The sequence below is a fragment of the Cupressus sempervirens genome, chromosome 8 (assembly GCF_028749045.1).
Source record: "Cupressus sempervirens isolate cs-2001-9-10 chromosome 8, ASM2874904v1, whole genome shotgun sequence".
In the NCBI taxonomy this organism is placed as follows: Eukaryota; Viridiplantae; Streptophyta; class Pinopsida; order Cupressales; family Cupressaceae; genus Cupressus; species Cupressus sempervirens.
The window spans coordinates 205,106,977-205,130,703 of record NC_143125.1 but is presented as its reverse complement, the minus strand read 5'-3'; positions in this window follow the sequence as shown (position 1 = coordinate 205,130,703).

Genomic DNA, 23,727 nt, shown 5'->3' with positions numbered 1-23,727 from the left:
TTCCTTTCTTGTTTCCCATCAAAAATCATAGAAATTAAAAATGTACCATTGCCTTAATAAATTCATAGCAACTTTATTAAAATGTTGCAGCAACTTTAAAACATTTAGATTCACTATCAAGTTTTTGTCCATACTGTAGATGACATCATGGTTTTTTTTTTTGACATGTTTGCATTAACAAAAATTATTTTATATGCTCGTGCGAACATGTTAAATTAAATTTTTGGTAGTTAGAATATTTAGGCTTGTATGTTTTTGTAAACATATGTTTGAGCAAACATATAAAACATGTTCGTGGGAACATAGTGTTCACACGAACATGTTAATTTATAAAATTTTGGTGCTCTTTTCTGAAAAAATATAAAATTGGCTCCTTTCAACCCCAAAAATTAAGATTGAATGATCTCCTACTATAAAATTAAAAATGCCAATTTATGTTGCTTGGAGCAAGCTTTCTAGTGACTACAATTTGAATACATATTATATTCATTAAGACATTCGAATATGGATTTAACTCATTATAGGTTTGTTACTGATTGAACATCAATTGACTTCGACACTTTGGGAAAATTTGTATATTAGGTCAATCTTTTTTTTGAAAAATCCAAGAAATAGGTTGTTAAGATAGATTTCTATTAAAAAATTGAGTTATGAAAAATTGTGTTCAAGTTATCTGTGTCAAAATGAACATATGTCTAAATTACAATTGATATCACTTCATAAACTATACAACATTCAACCAAATTGAATCAAACCAAATCCATCATCTAGATAAGTATGTTACAAATTAAAAATCAAAAGAGTTACCTCATTATCATTTCTAGAAAAAAAGTTATGCATCTCAAGCAGAATTTCACTCTTTAGAATATTAATTTTTCATATCGACCACTTCTTGGAGGAGAAGAAAAATTTTACTTGAATAATTTTTTTTTAAATAAAAAAATATGGTTACAAAGTAGGAATAGAGTACTAGAAATCACTAGTTTATGTCATCTCGGAATTATTCACATTTTGAGAGATATCGAGGCACTCAAACGTGAGGTTTGTTTCAAAAATATTGATTTCAGTTTCAAAATTGGTCAAAAGTAGAACCCATTATTCTGGGATCGCCCTGATACATCAGGTATTTGATATATTAGGTATCTATATCTGATATGTCTTACAGCTAATTTTATGAGGTAATTTTTTTTCTTTCGCATTAGGATTGGGGGGGCGGGGATTCTACACATTTTCTAAAGCATTTTTTGAGTTTTTAGACTTTTTTTTTTCTTCACATTACAAATTTTTTCCCAACCATGAGCCTATATATACATGTTCTTAAACAAAATGTATTTTCAAAGGAACCAAAGTGGTATAAAGTGTCTTCCCTTCTTTGGTTTATGAAAATCAACCAAATATTTCTAAGGAACTTGTTCCAAAACAAAGAAAGAGAATGAGGCCTACAAGATAAAGTAATTCTTGATGCCAGTGTAATAAGAGAAGAAAAATTAAATAGTTTATCTAATTTGCTAGGTCTAATGGGTCCTAACCTTGAATATTTTGATTAGGAAGAAGGATAAATTATATAGAGCCCTTTTGGTCATCCTTTAAAATTGTACAATTCTTTAATAAATTGTATAGATAGAAGCCCATTATTTCTAGATGCTCAATTTTATAAAAAATTTGTGAAAAGAAACATTAATCTCATGGTTGACTTGGAGTATATGGATTTTTTCAAGTCATTCCTACCTAACCATATTTCATCCTCTAATAATAGGAAGGTCAAGTCTAAGGATAACACTCTAGAATGTTATGAAAATACTCTACATAAGAGAAAGAAAAGGGAAGAGAAGGAATTTTTGCCTTGTAGCTCTATAGGGAAGTCTACTTGTGGATCATATAAAGATGATGTGGGTTCCCCAAGAACACTTTGGGGAGAAGGAAAACTAGGAAAACCAAAGAAATGAAGAGTATGTAGAATTTTATAGATGGTAAGAAGGATACCATCCAAAATTTTACTCCAAAGAAATGAAGATTCTATCTTGGAATATTAGAGGGCTAAATAACCCTCATGAGTAGGATTTTTTGAGAAAAATTGTTAGAGATCATAAGATGGATAAGGTTGTTCTTCAAGAGACTGAGACACCAAAGGATCATGTAGTAACAATAAAAATTATACAAGAATGGTGGTGTGTTTGGTAGTACTATTGGAGGTGCCTCTAGGGGTAGTGTATTTATGTGGAAGAAAAATATTATATCACATATTTCTCTATATTATGATGGTAATATTGTTAATTTTATATTTTGTCACTTAGGATATAATTTATGTTGGGTTAAATTTAATATTTATTCTCCCAAAAAAAAACTGAGGAAGATTTTTTTGGGTAGCATTGTTGTTTTAAGGAACTCATTTAAACAAATTTTCTAGTTATAGGATATTTTTATACTACTTCAAATTATGCAAAGAAATCATGGGGAAACATGATTTATGAAGATGGAAGATAAGTTATATTGGGATTTATCTTCTATGAAGTTCTACTGAACCTTAAAATTAGAGGTAAAAAGTATAATTAGACAAATAGAAGGTTGGAAGTGGATCATTTTCAAGTTAAGTTAGAGAGAGCTCTAATATCCCATGATTTTATCTATAGATATTATTGTTGTCTCTCTTTCTTTTCTATGTTAGGATCTAATCTTTTCCAACGTTTATTTTTTCTAATTAAATATCTAGTAAGAAGAATTTCCCTATTATATTTAAGAAAATGTGAATGGCCTATCCTAATTTTGATAACCTTTTAAAAGCTTTATGAGGTATCAAGGTTTATAGTTTTGCTATGTTTGTCATGGTAAAAAATATTAGAAATGTAAAGAAGTATGACCTATTTTGAAGCAATGCTAGATTTGATGAAATTTGGATGAGTGCACCAAGTTGGTGTACAAAAACATGGACACACACCAAAATAAAACAAAAAATCTGAAAAACCCAGTCAGGAATTTTTAATTTATATTTCTTAAAACTTGATCAAGTTTCTTAAAACCCAATTGGGTTTTAAGAAATATCAATAACTTCTTCTTCTTCTATTTGAGGACATTTTATACCCTCAAATGACAACAAAAAAAACATAGATTGAAGAGTAGGGAGTAAAAACTTGGTCGGGATTGTAAGGAAAAAGGTCATTTTTTTGCATTTTTCAGCCATGGCGCCCTAAACAAGGTAAGTCTTTATTCTCCTTGTTGTTTATGTATTTTTGTATCATAGTTTTTAATGTGTTTTTGTAATTTTTAAGATTTGTATTTTTTATAAAACTTGTAATTGTCTTTTAAATTTTTGAATATCAAATGCATCAATGATTCCAACAAAATGAGGGAGAGGAAATAGATCGCCTCCTACATAATAAAACCCTCCACCTATGATGACACAACCAAAAAATCATCCACTCAATATTCACATTCAATAACCACCACTACCTATAAACCCTTTGCACATACCATTACTTCATTTAAATACTACATAAGAGGACTACATAAATCACCTTATACAAAATAGTATCCATATTACTTAAATGGTCATTATGTTGTGGTCAACTACACTTTCTTAGCACTCAACCCTAGTAAATACACTTGAGAAAATGACCCAAAATGTGAACGATGTGTTTAGGGAGGTTACGAAATGGGGTTAATGGAGGGATAGGTGTTGTGAATTTTATGTTGATGGATTATCCTATCACAAAGTGAAAGATAATGACATAACAAGATACTATATGTTCTCATTTCATTGATCCTATATCTGACAATTCCCTATTACACACAACAAATACTTTTCTTATTCATTAATGGTGCACTCATACTAGGATGAGATCATATTTTTGGGATAGGTGGTATATGGTATTTGAACTACCACCATGTAATAATTATGAGGTGCCTCTCCTTTTCTTGAGAAATCTATACTATGAGTTCATCCTTGGTGAGAAACCAAATTACTTTGATGTCCATCAGTTCTACAGTAGAGGAAGAGGCTTTGCACAAGATAGACCTAGGGCTCATAATATGGGACCACAACATGAGAGGTGATGTATTATGCACAATAAAATGCCTCATATAGTGATTCAAACAATTATAAATGATTCTATTAATTTATAGACTCTTCATCTAGTTGCATCATTGAGCATGGCTCATAGCTAGGTTCTTTTCCTTCTCCTAAAGAACTTCCAGCATCATCATATGGACCATTAGGGTCATCATAGCCTAAGGCAGGCCCATCATCATAGCATATTAAACATCAACCATCTTTAGATGTACCTTTAGGGCCATCACAACTCACAAAAGCTTCATCAACATCACCAGCACCACAAGTGTCATCCCCACTTGTATCACCTGCATCCTTATCATGTGCATTATTATAGTCTTCGAGGTCCAAACATTTTTTTTTTGTTTTAGCTATCAACAAATGTGTGACAGGATGGATAGTTAGGTGTCTTAAGATGCAGTTTTATTACATCAATGTGTACATTGTAGGAATACTTTTTTATTAAATTGAGGTTGGGAGTTCACACTCATGGATGATTTGATGATGATCAATTTTGGTGGATAGGAGACACATGTTTGTTTGTTTGAGTTTTGACATGATATTATTTAGTCACCTAAATATCATCAAAGTAATTAATTTTTTTATTTTATATAAAAATCTAGATTGATATGTGAACAATATGCAATGCAAAATGCAAAAAGTAGTACAAGAACACTAGAGAGTACTCATTCTTCTAGAGGTGCAAGGTTAAGAGCAAGAAAACTTGAGGTAAAAAATTTAAAATGTTATTAAAAGTACAGTAATACATTAACTTTGAAATATTGTTTCTAAATTTGTATGACACTAGCAACACAAAATTCCATAATTATTTTTTTCTTAATTATTTTAGAATGAAAACCTAGTCTCTAAGAATTTTTAGAAGGAAGCCAATACAATATCCATTTCCAAGTTATTTTGATGAGGTCATGTCATCTAATTACATTATGTGAAGTTTCTAGCATGTTTAAACCTTTCCATCTCTCAGACTCATTATTCCTCTTCCATGTTCCATATGTATCATTGCTCATTCATCCAAATATCTTACTCCTAGCACTACCCAAAACCAATCTAATGAACCTCATGTGTTTTGACATGGTATTAATTAATCATTTAGATATCATAAAAACCATTTTTTCTTTTTTATATAGCACTCTGGATTAATCTGTGAACAATAAGAAATATAGGGTGCAACAAGTGGTATAAGAACACCACAAAGTACTCATTTTGCTAGAGGTGTGAGGCTAGGATCAAGACCACCCAACATTAAAAATATATATAGTCTTAAAAGTATAATAATTCATTGCCTTTGAAATATTGTTTCTTAATTGTTATGACACTAAAAACACAAAGTTCGCTAAATGTTTTGTCTCAATTTTTTTACAAAAAACATGTAGTCGCAAAGAAGTTTTACAAGGAAGCCAATAAAATATCCATGTCAAAGTTAATTTGACAAGTCATTCCATCTAATTACATCATGTGAAGTTTTTGGAATGTTGAAACCTTTCCATCTCTCACACCTATCATTCCTCTTCTGTGTAACTATCATCCTCTTTCATCCAACTCACTTATAGATCCTCACCTATTTCTTACCATTATTAAAAGCACTCTTATAAATCCTCTTCCGTCTCCTACCATCATTGAAAACTTCCCATTCATCAAATCCATCCAATTCCCATCCACATATCCTTCTACTAGCATAACCGAAACCCCATCTAATAAAACTCGTGAGTTCATCCTCCATATACCCATCCCCATCAAAGAATCTCCATATCACATAGGGTTTCATGCAGGAGTGTGAAGATCATGCATCTACACTTGCATTTCTTGAAAAGGTGGCAAAAGTTCACTCACATCTCTCTTTTCCTTCCCGATCTCTCTATTTTCAATTTAGGCCTTACAACCTTTTTTAGCCCCCCATTTTCCTATCTTTCAACTATCTTTCCAATTTTTTCCTTCAAGTCCTTGTATCTTCTTTACCTTCTACGATATTCTTGTTTTTATTGTGTCTTCTTTCTATTTATAACATTATCTCATATTTATAAAAATACTATTTATTATTTTATAGGGCTTGCTGGGGACTAAAATTTCTCAAGTTGATGATGCCACGCTTTCTACCATTAACTTTGGGCTTGACAGCTATGTGTTATTGTAGCTTTGACACCTATCAAGTTTAAAATTTTAGTTGAGATCATGATGTCTCTCATTTATTCCTCTTATGTTATATTGATTTTTGCTTTAGGGTACTCCACATAGCTCAACGTTTGGAGGAAAAGGAAGGAAATCAGCAAGAACATCCAAATAAAAAAAGGTTTTAATTACACATAAAGTTTATATTTTAAAATTTATTATTAATGAATGTATATGCATGTACTATATACTGATAAATATGTGCTAATTTGGTTGTTGAATATATGTAGAAATGATTAAGTTTTGTAGAGTTGATGAATGCACCTAAGACTATTGATGTTGACATAATGGAAGAGGTAAGTTTCCATATATTAATTTCTCATAAATTTTAGGTTATAGTATGGATTTTTCCTCTATAAAAATTAAATAGTTGCATTTACAAATGAGTACATTTTTTTTTTTCAGTTTTATAGTCATTATCAACAATTTGTCTTATTAAAATTATTATTACAAAAACATGGTGAAAGTGCATAGAACTACAGAGAAATCAAGGCACTCAAATTTTCAAAAAAATAAGAAGAAAAACCATGGAATAGATCTCTAGAAAAATTGTATTGGATATATTCATTCCAAAGATCCTCACCATTTAACATTGGAAAACAAGGATTTAAAAGAGATGTTTATGTGGTGGAAACTGCCAATAGTTTCTCCACACTAGAGAAAATCAAAGAAAATAAAAAGTAGATTAATCAGAGACAATAAGGGACAAATTTGCATCAAGGAGCTATAAATTATTATACCAATAGACCTACATTTTCTTTATATAGATCAGGTGGTTTCAATTCTAGGTCATTCTTCACTATTGATAGTTTAAAATACTAGATTATGGTTTTTAGTTTGACCAAATATGCTCAACCCCATTGGCAAGATTTTTCATCAAAACCAGTTAGTTTAGATTGTTATGCCTTTGATGATCTACTGCATCAGGATAGGTCTAGGTTTATTCCCTTTCCTATCATCACCTCCCCTTGCTCATACATTCCACCCCACTGGCATTCTCCTGTCACATCTATTCACTCCCCATGTAACCTAATCGGCATCCTAAGCCCAAGTCTTCTTCTAAAAAATTAGACAATTGCATTATCATTTCAAGAAAAAAAGTCGAAGACTCTTGGCTAGAGTGTCAAAGCATAGGAATTTTTGCGGTATGGAATGGCTCTAAGAAATATCTACCCCTTCTCTATGATTGGCTATAATAAATCTAAGTATCTTTCACTTTTTTGATAAATTTCTCTACTTGCATTGTTTGGATGAATCAATTAAAAATGAATTGATTTTAGTATCAGAATGCTTCTTCAAAGGTCATGTAGTTAAATTTATAAAATGGTCCCCTAATTTCAAAATAGAAGGGTTAGATTGTATGATTCCTACCTAGTTTAATATTCCATATTTACCTTCGAAGCTTCTCCAAATAGACATTCTTAAGTCTTTAAGATCTTATTTGGGATAGATTTTAGGTATTGATTCTTCATTTCAATGCTGTAATAATGTTAAAATACTAGTTAAAACCAAGTTCAATCAACCATCATATATACAAAGGAAAGTAAAAGCAAATAAAGCCACATATGATCTAACAGTGCATAACTTTGAAGGTAAAATATCAGAAACTCTAAGATCGAATGGTAATGACAATATCAGATATGAGACTTTTCCTCTTACCTCAGATTTAAATAGTAAATTCTCATGGATGAGAGTTATGAACAAAAGGGGGATAAAGAGTTGCTCGATCAAAACATTGATACTTCTTATCATGAGGAATTTGAATTTCAGATAGAACCTTTTTTCTTAAATGGATCAAATTAGTGATAGATAGATGATTCTCTAGCCAAAAAAGTCAAGCTAAAATAAATAATAGTTGCAAATCATAAGGATAACTCAGAAGTTACAAAAGATGATAATCCTAAAAGGAAAAAAAGAGTTAAAAGGAAAGAAAAAACCTTAAAAAGAAATATGGGATAGAATTTTAAAAAAGAATTTGACATAGTCAATATAAATAGTAAAAGTAGAGAGATATAGAATTTGCAATAACAATCATAGTGGAAGGAAAAACAGATGGGAAATTCAAATTCCCTATCAGACAAGCAAAAGGTAATCAGCTTCCCTCTTAAGGGTGTATCTATAGAAGTTGAAGTGAACCTTTCATTCGAAGATGGTGAAGACAAAGTTACCTCAACTTATGAAAATATAGAGAAAACATAGGATAAAAAAGAAAATAATATAAAAGATATAGAAAATTGTATGTTATTTGGTACACACTCAAATAAGACAGAAGGACATCAATTTCATGATGATATGAGTGAGATGGTACATGACTAGGTGCAAAAGTAGTTACTTGAAGATAAAGAAGATACACTAGATTCTCATAGATTATATAAGTTATGGAAGACTCTAGCACATACAATAAGTTCTCCATTCACACCAAATGACAATAGAAAAGGAAAATAAAAAGTAGATAAGCTTTTGATAGAGGAAGTTAAATATTTCTTGAATAAAGATATTTTGGATACAAAAGTAGAAAATGGGAGAACATCCAAGTTAGAAAAGGACAGTCTTAATTTACTAATTGATGAATTGATTCAGGTATTCAATTTTGAAAATATCTATAATAGTTTCGAAGTTTACAAGGAAGAATTAATACAGAGGATTCTTAAATAAGGAGGCAATAATTATACTTGTGAAGACTTGAGAAGTGATATTCTAATCATTGAGAAGGAGGATAATTCTATGAATCATTTTATGGTTAATAGGTAGGAAATAGGTATAGAGCAGAAGGATAAAGTTAAAAGTATTGATTTCAAACCAAACTTAATTGCATATTTGGAAAATCATCCTGGTCTTATAGATAAGATATTAAGAGAAATTGAAAATGAAGAAATATAAAAGAATTCTAGCAACAAGATTGTTACTGTTCAGAATGTGGAAATTAATTTAGAACATCTTGGGATTCATATGAACCAAGAAGGTTTTAAATCTCACAAATATGGAAAAGAAAAAGGAAAAAGAGGAAGAAGATCCTTAAAGGAACTCAGGGAAACAAATGGGCTCAGCAAAGAACAACAAAAGATAGATCAGCTATTCAAAATAGGGAAGGGGAAGTATCTTCCTGAGGAACCCTGAAGATCACAACATGGAATGCTAGGGTTCCCAATGCCCCTAGCAAGAAAAGGTTACTAAAATAGAACCTTAGAATATTTGAATTTGAAATCATTTTAGTTCAGGAAACAAAACTAGATAAGATAGAAGGTATTAAATTAGATAAAATGTTAGGCATATGGAAGGCTATCTTTCAAGAGTTAGTAGGGGCTGTAAGGGGTTTTAGGAATCTTTTGGGACCCCAAGGAGGTCACCATTGACATTCTTTACAGTAGAAATAACTAAATCAGTGGGAGTGTACAAAGTTTTAAATTAGATCTTAAGTTTCTTCTCATTAATGTTTATGGTCCTATTAGTAATATAGACAAAAAAAATAGTTTGGGATCACATTGCCATATTTATGAACAATTTTAAGGGGAGTCCATTTTTACTAGGTGGAGATTTCAACACGATTATAGATATCAATAAAAAATTAGGAGGTAGTCAACATATCTCTCAAGCTTCCAAATATTTAGAAGAATGGTGTGATATCAATAGTTTGATTGATATCTTGATCAGCAATAGGAATTTTACATGGAACAATAAAAGGAAGGATTTCTCTTACATTGCTGAAAAACTAGATAGGATCTTGATGAAAGGCAAATTGGATGTCAAAAACTTGAATTTTCATTCTTCCATGTTACCTATAATGGTGTCTGATCATTACTTGGTTAGAGTTGGATGTTAAGAGCCACATAAACCTATGAGGAATCCATTTAAATGTGAAAAAATGTGGCTCCTAGATCCTAGTTTCATAAATAATATTAAATTATGGTGGACACAAGACAACTTTGAAGGATCGAAGATGTTCATTTTCGTTGCTAAAATGAAAATGCTAAAGGAACATATTCTCAAGTGGAATAAGAATTATTCTAACAATATCTTCAAAGATAATTTAGAAATAGAAAAGTAGCTAAAGGATTTAAACTTAGAAGTTTATAAGAAAGGTATGAACAATGATAGTTATATACTAGAAAAGGAAATATTGGCAAAGTAGGAGGACATTCTATCTAAAGAAGAAACCTTTTGGAGAAAAAAATCTCATGAAAGATGGTTAAATGAACGTGATAGAGATACAAAATATTTTCACAACTCCACTCTATACAATAGATCAAAGAGTAAAATATCGAGTATCAAAAATCACTTGGGTATCTTAACTGACAAACCAAGTGAAATAGAAATTACCTTCGTAGAACACTTTCAAAATATCTTAAACAATTACGAGGGTTCAAATAGAAAATCCCAAGATAATCTTCTCAAAGCTATCCCTAAACTAGTGACTATTAAGGATAATAGGGTTCTAAATCAACCCATTACTTTGGAGGAGGTTAAATTAGTTGTTTTGGACATGAATTCTAATAAATCACCTAGCCCAGATGGATTTCAGGCATTTTTCTTTCAAAAATGTTGTGATATCATTAGTTTAGATCTCTAGAAAGTGATTGAAGCCTCTAGGAATGGTGGGTCTCTTTTGCCAAAAATCAATCATTATTTTCTAACTTTGATTACTAAAAAGTCAGATCCTGAGACCTAGGGAGATTTTAGGGCGATTGCACTTTGTAACACTATTTACAAAGTTTATTCAAAGGTTTTAGCAAATAGAATTAAGACTATTCTTCCTAAATTATTCTCAAAAGAATAGACAGGTTTTTTCGTGGGTAGATCCATTGTTGATGGCATCATTACCATTCAAGAAATGATCCACTTTGCCTATAAAAATAAAGAAGCATGTATGTTCATGAAACTTGATATCCAAAAGGCTTATGATATGGTTGATTGGAATTTCTTATGAAAGGTTCTTGAAGCCTTTGGATTCTCCCATCACTGGATTAATCTTATTTTTAAATTCATATCAACCCCCAAAATCTTGATCCTTATTAATGGAACTCTTAAAGTTTTTTTTTGATATTTCTAGAGGTATTAGACAAGAAGATCCTCTATCTCCATTTATTTACATTATAATGGTTGAGGCCTTTGGGAGAGTGGTGGTGGATGCTCATAGGAATCAAAAGATTTTAGGAATCACCATTACAAGTAACATGCCCAATGTCATGCATCAACAATATGCTGATTACACTATTTTGCTAGGAAAAAGTACAACAGCTAAGGCCTTTGGTCTTAGAAACATTATTAAATCCTACATGGAAGCTTTAGGTCTAAAAGTGAATAAATCTAAATCTAAGATTTATTTAATTAATACAAGACCTAAAATATAAATGTAGATATGCAAAATCATGGGCTACAAGAAAGGGAACTTTCCTTGTAAGTACCTGGGTATTGCATTAGAGAAAGGTTTTAAGTCTAGTAAGGTTTGGTGCAACATCCTAGATAAGATAAAATTTAAGGCTTGGGAGCTAGAAGGACAAATAGTTGACTAAGGCTAGAAAAAATATAAAGATGAAATCAATTTTATCTGCCATTCCAACATATCTTCTATCATGCCTTCCTCTTCCCAAGTAGCATCTTCTTAGATTTAAATCTAAACTCAGGAATTTTTGTGGAATGATTGTGAAGAAGATAAAAAATTGGCACTCATCAATTGGGAGAACATTTGTCAACCTAAAGAAATGGGTGGGCTGGGGATCAAGAATTTACGATGGTAAAATGAGGCCTTAGGTGCCAAATTAATCTGGCATCTTTTCAAGGAAAGAGATCAGAAGTGGGAAAAGATTCTTTACAATAAATATCTTAATGTGGATGATCCTTTCTCGATCTTCAGGATGAAAACTTTACCCAAAGGTTCTAAGAGTTGGAATTTTATGATAAAATCTCATTATTTGGTTTGCAAATATTTGACTTGGGATATAGGTAAGGGTGAGGAAGCTTCATTTTGGGAAGATTCTTGGGATGGACATCTTCCTCTTATCAACAACACCTTTCCAAAGGATCTAAAAGAAAAATTAGTCAATTTATGGGGTAGCAAAGTTTGTGATTACAAGATAGAAGTTACTTCTGAAAATAAATCAAGATGGATATGGAAATCCTTGGATGGTTTGGGCTTGGACTCAATTGCGACAAAAGCTTTCAAAATGATTTTAGCCAATAGGACGATTAAGAAAATAGAGAGGAAAGATGAGCTTATATGGGCAACATCAAATGATGGGAAATATAGTGTAAAAAATAGTTATAAAACCCTAATTTATTTTCAAAAATGGGACAAAGTGGATATTCCTCTTAAACTCTGTTGGGATGTGGCATGCCTTCCAAAGGCTGGATTCTTTCTATGGTTAGATTTTCAAAAAAGAATTCTTACTACAGATAGACTAAGGAAAATTGGTTTTCAAGGTCCTTTGAGATTCAAGTTATGTGAACAAAGTAGTGAAGAAACTAATCATCTTTTATTTAGTTGTCCATTCTCGCAAATATGTTTGGAATGGCTTAGAATGATGTTAGGTTGGTCTTTGCCTTTACCAAAAGCTTTCTTTCATCTAGTCAAAGGATGACCTTCTAACTTGGTTAAAGGAATTTATAGTAAACTTTGGAATATTTGTCCCTCCATTATGGCATGGGAGATTTGGAAAGAAAGGAATCTCCGCATTTTTTGGAACATACAAATGTAGTCAAAAGAGTTAATTTTAAAGATAAAGCTAGTATACCTAAAATAGTTAACTCCTACCTAAGAAAGGCTCGGTTTGAAGAAGGATCCTTTTCCTTTTGGGATGGTCAAATAAATAATAATTGGTCAAAATTGATCAACCCTCCTTTTCTCTATGTCAAAAATAGAAACAAGGCTAGGAAAAACTACAAATGGACGCCACCTCCAAAAGGTTGGGCGAAACTCAATTTTGATGGTGTGGCTAGAGGCAACTCAAATTTGGCAAGTATTGGTTGTATCATCAATGATGACAATGGTCATTGGATAACCAAAAAATCTATTCTAATTCAACCAACTTCCAACAATCTCGATGAATTTGAGGCTTTTTACCATGGTCTGCAATTGTGTCATTGGTTAGGACTCTCCAAAGTAATAATAGAAGGTGACTATCAAATTATTCTAAATGCTATTAGGAAACACTCTACCCAAAACTGGGTCCTTAACTCTAAGTTAGAAGAAGTGCTAACTTTGCTTGATAAACTTAAAGATAGTAGGATTTGACATATTTTTTGAGAAGGCAACTAGAAGGTGGATTATGTAATGAATTTGGGGGCCAATGGTGTCAACTCCTTTGTCTTTAATGTGGACCCTTCTTCTCTCAGGTTTTAGATTTTGCTTCCTTCTTACTTTCCTCGATCTTAAATTATCTCTTTTATATTTAGTTTTTTTACTACACGTCTTTGTATTTTTTTGGTATTTATATATGTATTTATACTCTAATTCAAATATAAATATATACATATATACATATATATACATATATATACGTATATATATATATATGTATATATATGTATATATGTATATATATGTATATATATATATATGTATATATATATATATATATATGTATATATATATATATATATATATGTATGTATATATATATATATGTATATATATATATATATATATGTATATATATATATATATATGTATATATATATATATATATATATATATATATATATATATATAGTATTGTATTGTCATCTATTCTTTTTCTGTCATTTAATCTGTTGTTTATATATATAAAATACATGTTTTGCATTTTTATCTATTCTTTTCCTATCATTTAATCTACTATTTGCATATGAATTTTTTTCTTTTTTTGACCCCTATGACTCAGGTTTTTTTCTCTTTACATCGTCCTATTGTTTCTCTTAGTACACATATCAACCTCTTGTCATCATTCTGGAGTATGGTATTTGATCACCTTGTGTATTCTCATGATATTAATTTTCCCCCTTTTTTTTTAACATTATGGCATTTACATCTTTCTCGTGTCTTGGTTTACAAATGATGTTATTAGCTATCGTCATAATGGGATTCTAGATTTTTTTATTACCCCTGTCTTCATTTTGAGTTGCCACCTGTCATTTTCATTTGTTCCCTTCTTTCACTACAAATGGATACCAATGTGTATGTTTATTACACCACCAAAAATTGCACTATGGCCTTCCTTGGTAATGTCAAACCAGAGAGATGAAATAGATTCCTCAATCTGATTGATGACATGACTAGGATTGTAGTTGATAAAGCCATTGGGGAAGGGGTTTTTTATTATATTACTTCTTGGAGGACAAACCCTGACATTATTAGTTCATTCATTGGATATTTGGCAAGAGCAAAGGTCAATCTAGGGGACATGGTTAGTTTATGTTGTGATAGCTTTGATCCAGAATGGAGAAAGTGGCTTGAGAAAGCTATATACAACATAAATGATAAACTTCACATACCACTCCTAGAGAAATACATGAGTCTTCCACTAGGATTGCTAGATCTAGAGATAACATTTTAACACTCGACCTTTTTTATCAAAGAGAATCTAGTTTTCTATCATGAATTACCTAGGATGGAGGTGAGCATCAAGTTTCTGCTATGTTGGAGAAGGATTGTCGAAGACAAGAGAAAAGATTGGATAACAAACTATCTTAATGTATTTAATGCTTATATCAAATGTGGAGTGGTATTTGACAACCTTAATGCCCTAAATTTCTATATTTCAAACTCTAAAAAAACAAGTAGGAAAAAATATGACTTTGAATTCCCTCTAAATTTCTTGGTTGAGAAACTGAATGATACCTCAAAGGTCATTATGGTATATTGGAAGTAAATAGTTAATTTGTAGATCCAAGGGAAAGTATTTTTGCTTAGACCTATATCTAGGTTTTGTGATACAATTATCCACCACATATTAAAGACTCGATATTTATCATCCAATTTTATAAAAACTTTATGAAGGTCCTTTGTAGTTAGGTTCTCTAGTTCTAAATTTTTGTAAACTTTTGGATTGATGCATATAGCAATCGTCAAATCCTAATTGTAAATATGCTACTCTGTTAATATAACATAGACTTTATAGTTTGACATGATCATGTTTAATGGCTTGATTGAGTTGGTATCTATGTGGCCCTTTTTGTTTTTAGCTACATATATCTTATTTTCATGTTTTAGTAAGCTGAATTTGAGGTTTTGAATGATGATAATTTTGGTGCTCTAAGGATAGCTTTCTCCATCCCTAGATTGATTTGCTAAAATTAGATTTTAGGGTTATTAATCCTATTTGATACCCTTTACAGTGGCGAATAAAGTTAGTAATTGGTTCATGATTTCACTGTATGATGGTAGAAAATTTCATATTGGGATAATTGATTTGAGAATCTCTAAATTTAGTCTTGTGGAGATTTGAATCAACTATTTTTTTGTATATTTATCTAATGGTTATCTCATATTCGTAATCCAATTTTCCATGTTATCTATCTATTTTTATTTTAAATGCTTTTGGGGATTCAAGATTAGATGTTTCCGTTTTAAGATTTATACTAGCATTCTTAGATTTAATGGAGTGGTATATTCTAAGTGTGATAGATTTTTATTTAGGGGTTTTTTATAGGGTTCTACTATTCTGTCATCATGAAGGGGTCTTGTTCCCAAAGCTAGATAAATTTGATGTTGTTCAAGTGATGGGTTTCTGAATTGATTTTTTCATATATTATTGAGATTTGAATCTTTTGAAGTGTCTCTCTATCTCACAGGTTAAGTTTTCTTGGTTGTCTGTCTGACAGGGCTCTAGCTTATCGTTCTTTTGGTAATTTTAAGTTTATAAGAGTGTAGATTAGATTTAAGATCTCTATTCGTATAGTTATCAATACCTCTCATTTTAGTTTTGAGTGGTGGATTGAAGTATTAATGGTTTGATGTATTCTTTGATTACCTAACAAGTTTCTCAAGTTTTGGTATGTTTTAGTTTTATGTTTATATTCCTCGATTAGTTGTTAATAGAGATAATGACTTCTTTAGAATTAAAGTTTTGGTAACTATTTGACGTTTGTCTATTAATAATTATATTGTTAGCATTAAGCTGGTTGCTAGTATTATGATTAATGAGCTTGATTGGTATGAGAAGCAGACATGGATGCTTTATACAATACTATGGAAGATTTTGTAGATAGAGATGAATTTTCTTCAAGAATTTTACAATGTTTCTGGGAGTTTTAAGATCATATTTCTGATTTAAATCTATGTAATATTAGAGTTAATTTTTTAGGGGTATGCCCCTTTAATGATGTAATAATATAGGACTATGGTTCCAAGTGAGACTGGAGGTTTTCTTCCATGTTCTTTCCTACTAGTGCCCATTTGAATGGTGGATTGCTATTGTACTGATTATTTTATTTTAATAAAATTATCTTGGCCTTTCGCCATTTATGGATTTAAAAATAAATAAAAAGTTTAGCTTATTAAAATGTGTTATATCTCTCCTTCTCATGCTCTTTATGTAACCTCATTTTTTTATTGATTTATCTCATCATCTATGTATCCTTCTATATGTTGTTCTAAATTTATCTATCTTCATGTCTCCCACTATACTTTCTAGATCTCTTTCTATATTTACAAGTCTTCATCTATCTCTATATCTATATCTTTTATTCTCCTATTGTTTTCATTGTATTCATCTCCATTACTACCTTTCTCACCCTCTTCATCTATAAGACATGTCTACCTCTCTTTATCCATCTCTTTCCATCAACACTCTTCTCTCACTTTTATACACATAGGGAAAATAAATGTAGGTAAAGATTGATATGGAGAGAGAGGGATGGAGAGAGGGAGAGAGAGAGAGAGAGAGAGGGGGGGGGGGGGGGGGGGGGGATCTACAAAAATGGAAATAGAAAGTGATATACACAAAGAGAGAGATAGATGGAGAGCTATAGAGGTTGAGATAATTGAACACATAATAAAATAAAGAAAGTTAAAGATGAAAGAAGAAAGATGGAAATAGATAAAGAGGCAAATAAATATAGATATAGAAGCCTAAGAATAAGGAGAGGGAGAGGGAGAGGGATGCATGGATAGAGAGAGGAAAACATGTATAAAGTAGAATAGGAGAGATGGCGATAGAGGCAAAAATGAAGATAGGAGGAAAAAAAATTTGATAGAGAGAGCTATGCCTTTCTATATTTATTTTTTCATTATGTCCATCTCTCCTTCTCATCCTCTTTATGTACCCTTATTTTTCTATTGATCTATCTCATCATCTATATCTCTTTCTATGTCCCCTCCTAGATTTATCTCTCTTCATGTCTCCTTTGTATTTCCCTAGATCTCTTCTATATTTACAAGTCTTCATTTATCTCTATATCTATGTTTTGTATTCTTCTATTGCGTTTATTCTCTCTCTCTCTCTCTCTCTCTCTCTCTCTCTCTCTCTCTTTATATATATTTATATATATATATATATATATATATATATATATATATATATATATATATATATATATATATATATATATATATATATATATATATATATATATATATATATATATATATATATATATATATATATATATATATATATATATATATATATATATATATATATATATATATATATATATCACTTTCATGCTGTCTTTATCTCTTCCTTCACCTCATTATCTATCTATTTCTCTTCCTATATCCCTCTATCTTCCTCCCTCCTACTATATTTCTATAGATCCTCACTCCCTCCCCACTCTCTGCATATCATTTCCTTCTCTATATTCATATGTACATCCTTCCCTCTTTCACTTTTTCCTTATGTCTTATCTATATTGTGAGGCCTTGCCCCAAGCCATCCTAACATTTCATTTATCTGCATGATATGCTTATTGTTTTGTACTTTGTACTGATGCATTATGGATTTAGACCTTAGAATATCAATAAAAAATATACACAAAAACAACATAGACGTAGTGGATTCATAATATGGAATATTGTGCTTTTTTTGTTTTTTTGTTTTTGTGTGTGTGTGTGTGTGTGTGTGTGTGTGTGTGTGAAATATTGAAAATGAATTTTTGAGGTTATCTATTTCTACTATGTATTCCTTGTTTTCATTTGGTCAACAATCAATAGAAATGTTAACATTATTTTATTTATCTATAATGACATTGTGTATCATAAATAAACACACTAGATAGAAAATGGCATATGATCAACATGAAAATAGGTTAAGAGTAAAAACTATATTGAAGAATAAGAAAGTTATTTTATAAAGAATTTTTTGTATTACATTTTTTATATTAATCATTAAATTTTTATTATAAACATTAAAAATTTAGTAATTCCATTTCAATCTAATAACATGTAAAATTTTGACTTGGAACTTTACAAACTTCTAGTTTTAGATGTTTATAATATATATTTAATAATATATTTTATTTATAATTACTAAACAACATTATGTTTAATGTGATATAGAAGAATTTATGACAAAAAAAAATATTATTATTACTAAAAATCTACGCCTATGAGTATACTATTTAAGTTGAAGTTCACTATGCTTCTTTGCGTACTTATAGAGTACAACTATATTATAATAATAAAAAAACTAAGGAAATTATCTTAAAAGCCTAACATGTTGGGCAAGGAAAATTGAATGAAGAGGGAAGCATGCTTTTCTGATCTGAAAAATATACAAGGAATATAAATGCATTTATCCTTCTTCACAATGAAACTTATAGAGGGGGAGGTCAAAACACATAAGACATGGAATGAAAAGACGGTGATAAAAGAAAAGGAAAGCTATGAACTTTTAAAAAAATCAATAAATTGTCTAATGGTTGTAGATGTGGAGCATATATTATATGAAAAATATAGGAGAAAGGGCATATCCCACAATGGATTTCAAAAAACAATCTGGACAATGGAATGATAAAGCTTGGGAGTTTGAGACAATCGTAACTGTCAAACTATCCTTGGTGCTTTGTGTGCTTTATAAAATTTGAACAGTGATGATGAATTTGATGGTCATTAAGCTGATTGTTAAATCATAATAAGCTGATTGCTAAATCAAAATATTGGTTAATTTTCTACGACAAGGAGAAGTGGTGCATACACTCCAAGACAATCTGATTTGTAAACTTGCTTTTTGAATATAAGAGTAAATTGCATAGATGTGAGTAAATAATGATACCTTATTTGCACACTAAGGGTTTGTTTAGTTCCAAGCATAGGAATTGAGTATTAGAATTGAAAATGAGAATGGGTATAGGAATGAGGAATGGGAATGGAAAATATGTATTCTTGTCCTGTTTGGTTCACCTAGAATTTGTTTGAAAATATGTGAATCCCTTGTTTGGTTGTACAAAATCGGAATTGGAATGAGCTTAAGTTTATATTTTATTTTTCCTCTAATTTTTTTTCTTTTAGATTAATATTTTTTTATTAAATTTTTTCAAAGAATGTATATTTATTTTTGGTTGACTCATTGAAGTTAATGAGGAATTTCAATTATTTCAACTTTAAAAAAAAAAAAAAATAACATCACCCATATATTGATCATTTATATACAAAATCATAAATAAAATAGTACTCACAATCATAATTAAGTTGGAACAACAATATGGATATATCATTATTTAATTTTTCCACCATCAGGTATACATAGTCATAATATAATTTGCATCTCCAATATCTATCTTTGAACCATATTTATGCATTTGGTCTAAAATCAACAATAACCAATACTACGATTATAGCAATTAGAACACAATCAATACAACATTGAAACATGATTTCAACTTTTTTCTATAGAAGTAATCTCCTTAGCAGTAGTATCTCAAACGTTGCACAAATTGCAACCATTCCTTTTATCATCTATATAGTTAGACGTGGTTGACATAGATGGGCCATCCTTAACCCACTGAAAGAAATTGTAGCCATTATCCCCCTACATTCGAAAACTACATAAAAAATAAACATTCAAAAAAATAGTAACAACCTTTCAACTATTTGGACAACAAAAAAATTTACGCCCAAGGTTACGGTCTATGTGTGATGTCCTCATTACTACAATGCCAATGCCACAGTCACACAATGGAAAAGTATTTAAAGCTATCAACCCTATACAAATAATGAACAAAGATAATGAGATAAAATAAATAATGTACTAATTAAAAAAAAGAATTCCTACTGATCAATGTGAACATAACTCTAAAAGGTATGTTAAAAGAATGCAACAAAAAATAACTAATTATAATTGTTTGTTCATATGGAAAAAAGAATGTTTGAACAATTGAGAAGACTATAGGAAAATATTATAAATGATAATCCAAATGCAACACAATAACCCATCATGGTCTTCTATGTTTTTAAGAAAATACTACTAGCAATATGCAATAAGTAGATGTGATTTCACAAAGAAATATATTGTCATTGTTGATTTTGTATAAGTAGCATAGTTATTGTCAGTATTTCTATCTCAAATACCAAAAAAATATTAAATATGAATCTTCTAGAACTTATTTTATGACACTTATTTTATGCCATAATAAACTCCAAGCAATGTATCATAGCAAAGATAATCTAAATCATTGGGCACACCATATTCTTTCATCCATAATCATAGTGAATATTGTAGGGAGATGTGTATTCTAGATTTGATTATGTGCCATATTTTCTCCTCCTACTCTTCACATCCTGATGATGGATCATAGAGTGTGATTTGAAATGTCGATGCAAAAATATGGCATACAATCGAATCTAGAATACACATATCCCTACTTTAATTTATTGTGGAAATTTGTTCATGTTAATAGTGAATATTGATAATATCAAATAACAAATAGGTTGGATTAAAAAAGACACCCATACAATGTTTTTTCAAATTCCTAGTACTAGCTAAATACAACAATGTATACAACAAAAGCATGAGTTATTTTGTACACATAGTAGTGCATACATAAAAAATTCACAATTATGGGAGTACAAACAACTATTACAAGTAATCCATAAAATAATATTCATTAGAACTATATTGATCATATATTCTTGGTCAAATAGAAAATCTTATTTCAACCCATTACGTGACTATATTTAAAAAATAGACATAAATCTATTGTTCATATTTGAAGGAAACAAATCAATGTTCCTAACTCATTGAACTTGGATCTTGATTTAATGGAGTTCTCTATGTTTTACAAGGAAAACCTTCCACAAAGTCGAAGCAAGAACATTTTATGTGGATGTAAAAATAGGAAGCTAGAAAGTCTGTGACTATTGGACTAACAATTATTTTTCACTCAACAAAAAATAGGAGAATTTCCATTGTAGACACTTTGTCAAAAAGGAATAATGAAATCTCTCATGCTAAGCTTATGTGAGGCTTACCATGTATAGTTTATCATTTTCTCAGGGGCACCTTTCGACAAACCTACTAGTTAGTAAAGTTTTAAAAAGTTTTAGTTTGCAAATGTAAATATTGATCCTATGGAAGAGCATGTGCACTAAAAATATCTTTCTCAATATCTTGGAATTTCCTATTTTTGACCCAAGTTATTGAACACCATCTGATATCTCATGTATGAAGATTGACTAGAGGACCTAGGTGTGTAGTTTCTTTCTAGGTTTATAATGAATGAAATTCTTTCCAAATATAAATAGAGATAGATTTAAAGGCTCCCAAGTAGTGGTCCAAGCAATTGTGCACATAAGCCCTCCAAAACTTTATGCAGTTCCAATGGAAGAGTCTAGGAAGATTCAAAATATTATATCTGTGGTATCTCTTTTTGGCCAAATTTAGCTTCAACTCATTGTTTATTTCAACCATAATACATAATTGAAATTATGTTCCATTTCAAAAATATTAACTAGGACATTTAAATTTTACTTTTCTTTTCTGGGTATTATATGTTCTAGCCAAACCTCTGGTTCCTGCCATATTCATCGAGTAGCAATTTAAGGAGTTCACTAGACTTAATTTTGTAGAATGCAAGAATCTTTTTTTTGGATTTAGGTTAAAGACTGACTATGTCCTTTCACCAATTCATAGTTGAGAATGGAGCCAAGCCACAATGAATGGTAGCCAAAATATTTATTGTTCATATTTGAAGGAAACAAATCATGAAGCTTGACTCATTCTAATAAATTTTAAAGAGGCCATATTTTAATGAAATAAATTTTTAATCCTAATTTGTTGCAATCTATTAAAATTAGTTTAGTTGATTGAAATAAATCTTATATCATGATCCATTGCACTATGTTTACATGCTCCATGACAAGGGCTCAAGCTACACAATCTGCAATATAAAAGAAGAAAGCTATAGGCCACTCTAGAATAGGCAAAGTTGGAAGATTTTAAGCTGAGTACTTTTTCTTGAATCTTATTAGTGAATTAACATTATCAAATTTCGACAATCCATTTGTAAAGCAAGTTTTTTTCTAGATTCAACTAGGTATGTTTTGTTAGCACCAACATTTTAGATAAATGATCTAATTTGGACCATGCTACTTGTGGAGTCAATTACAGTAAAATATGTGGGTGCTAAAGAAGGCCAAAATTTTTTTAAAAGAAGGGGGAAAAGGGGGAAAATCAAAGATGGTATTGGAAATTCTCCTAGCTATGGTCACTGCCAACATTGTCAGAACAATACATGTTCAACCATGAACCTATTTCCTACAATGCCCTTACATTGCATCTCAAACATTCAACCCAGTGTCCCTCCTTTACCCCAAGACCATGAAACTAACCTTGATGAAATAAGTTAGGTATTGGGTCGCAAGTGTTGATCAAGAATAATCAAAAAATGTTATTGATCATATATTAAACTACAAATAGCTATTACAAGTAATCCAAAAAAATTAATTCATTAGAACTATAAATCATTATGTTGAACAAAATGAATGTAAAAAAACATGTATGGTTCATCCATTTCAAGAAAAAATGGAACCAATGGAGCTGAGAATGCTTCAAATCCAACCAAGTGTGACAAACATGTATAGGTTGTCCATTTCTTGAAAAAGATTATAAGTTCAGACATAGTCTAAAAAATTATTATAAGTTCATAAAGATTATAATTTATTAGATAACTCTGCCAAACTTATATCTAGCATATTGTTCACTCTCCTCTATAGTCATCTGTATGAACACCCAGGCTTTTGTATGTTCTAATCTAAAAAATTCATATGCAACAATCAAAGTCTCCCTACTGACTCTAGGCATGGCCTTGAGTGCAGTAAATGCACTCGATATATCATGCTTGACTTCCCTCTTATCAACATTGATGTTATGAGCCTTAGTCATGCCCCAATATATATTTTGAATACTTTCACATATGATCTCCAAAGAAGAAGCCATGCTTGGCTTCCTTGTCTTTGGCATACTTGTTGATGGTGGAGATGGATTTTTTCTAACAAATGCATTGGAATTGTTTGAATGAAGGATTTCTTCATCAAATTGAGGAGTAAATTCCATGTGTGTATCAAAGCCTACATCATCATCAAG